Source organism: Calliphora vicina, chromosome 4, assembly GCF_958450345.1.
Source record: "Calliphora vicina chromosome 4, idCalVici1.1, whole genome shotgun sequence".
NCBI classification, from domain to species: domain Eukaryota; kingdom Metazoa; phylum Arthropoda; class Insecta; order Diptera; family Calliphoridae; genus Calliphora; species Calliphora vicina.
This window is the reverse complement of record NC_088783.1, coordinates 51331011-51333289: the sequence shown is the minus strand read 5'-3', so window position 1 is coordinate 51333289 and position 2279 is coordinate 51331011.

Genomic DNA, 2279 nt, shown 5'->3' with positions numbered 1-2279 from the left:
CTCATTCCTGCCTGTATATCAATACAGTAATCATGCAGCCTGAAAGAAAATTGTATCCTATCTTTATATACATATATAATTCTTCTGTACGTGTGTTAGTAACTGAACTCCTCTTTAACGGCTGGGCCGATTTCGATGAAATTTGTTGTGTGTTTTTGAGTGGGCCCCTGGATGGTTTAGATTCATAATTGACCTATATAGGAACAATCGGCATGGCACTTCCCATACAAAGTAAAAATTTACTATTGCATATCTGGAGTACTATTATAGTGGGAGTCTTCAAAACTTTGTGTGAGCTATGGCAGAACAACGTTTGCCGGGTCAGCTAGTATTCTTCTATAAAGAAGCCATCATCAATACGCTATTCCTTTAACGATCGTCTTTCTATCATTAAAAATCAGTAGATTTTCGATACTAGCTAAACCTACACGTTGATACCAGAATTTCTGCCTAAATATCACTACAAAAATCATTGAAGCCTCAAAATACATACACTCTAATGACATCTGAATATGAATTAAGGTTTTGATGAAATAGTTTTATCTACATAAATACAGAAGATGTTTCGGGTTTTTACGCCATTGAGACTTAGAAAATCTAAGAGATGTATTTTGCCGCCCAAGAGTATATCCCTGAAGCTGCTATTGCACGATATGACGCTTAAGCTTCGAGTCTGTGGGTTACAGTACGAAACCTGTGTGTATCGAAATTTATCGGGGGCTCCCAGAGATGTTTTTAATCTCTCTCTTTCGTGAACCCAATAGAATTTTTGGGTCGTGGTTCTTATGGCCTCTTTAATGTAGTCCAAATTTTGGAATGACATTAAATTAGTGTTTAAAATTTAAAACAGTGCCAAAAAAAATTAGTTAATTCTTTCGTATTTTAGTCTAACCTCATACTATCTACACAGTGGGGCATAATCAACGTTTTTTGGTAATAAATCTGGCATTTCTAGGTCTTTACTAAAAAAATTGTATAAATTTTTTTAATATTTTATTCAAGAACAACAAGTCAATGGTTCTGACTTAGTCACATTAAAATATGAAAAAGTGCAATATTTTTGAAGGACGCAGTTTTAAAGTGGCATATTTTTGAATCTAATTGAGATATTGTCCTGAAATTTTCTTTGTAAGACCAAAAATTAACTTATCTAAACAAAAAAATAAATGTAGATCAAATTGTTCCTAATATTTGCAATCCTATTACAAATTTGATACAAATTTGATACAAATTTGATACAAATTTTAGTTTTAGAAACTCAATCAATGTGTAATATGTAATAAAATTTTTATTTATTAACAAAACTCAATGAAAGTGCAAAAAAACTTGTCAAGAGGTCCAAAGAAATCCCGCATTTCCTAAAAATTGGAGCGAAAATCCCAAAAATTTTAGTTTTTTACAATTTTATCCATATGGTCCAATTTCATTCGGGGCTTTCTAAGGTTTCTAAAACTGCTTTCCATTTTCTGATCCCTGCATGTGGCTCAAAGTTGAAATTTTGATAAAAAAAAAATTGGTCAAATTCCACAGAAAAACATATACATAATTGTTATACATATGTATGTATGTTCTTTAAGAAAGTGTTGTTTAATAAAAAAGAAAGTGTTGTTTAATAAAAAAGAAAATTTTAAAATTTAAATTTTGAAATGCTTATAACTCGGAAATTATAAGAGATAAATAGCACGTGTTTCAAAATTTTAAATGTCGAATGTACTCTACTTTGAGCGCCTGTAGCACCGCACCTGGAGACTTTATATTTTAATAACATAAACTGGACCACGTCTTGGCTACGACCACGTCAAATTGTATCCCTATCGGGCCAGCCGTTTGGAAATGCCAGATTTATTTCCAAAAAAAATTGTAATTCTGCCCAACTGTGTATTATAACAAAAATTAACTAGTGTTAATTTTAAAACTTGTAAACGAAATGATATACCTAGGTATTTATGTTATAACATTCTTAAGATTATTCTAAAAAAAAATGCAAAAGAAGTACAGGGGATGATTTTTACATGTGTTAATAGTTAGCAACTAAAACGAAAAACAAGTAGATACCTATAAAATGTTTACAGCAATTAAATATTTTTGTAATAAAATATTATTTTGTTTATAAAATGCATTTAATAATAGTGGCTCTCCAAAAAATGCCAGGCAAACAAACACTCATTACAAAACGCACATACTACGCTCTCAATCACTTACAATTTGCACTCTTCTTCATATAAAAAAAAAACCTACTCGTATATAAAACTACACACTTCCATACATAAGTAGTAAAA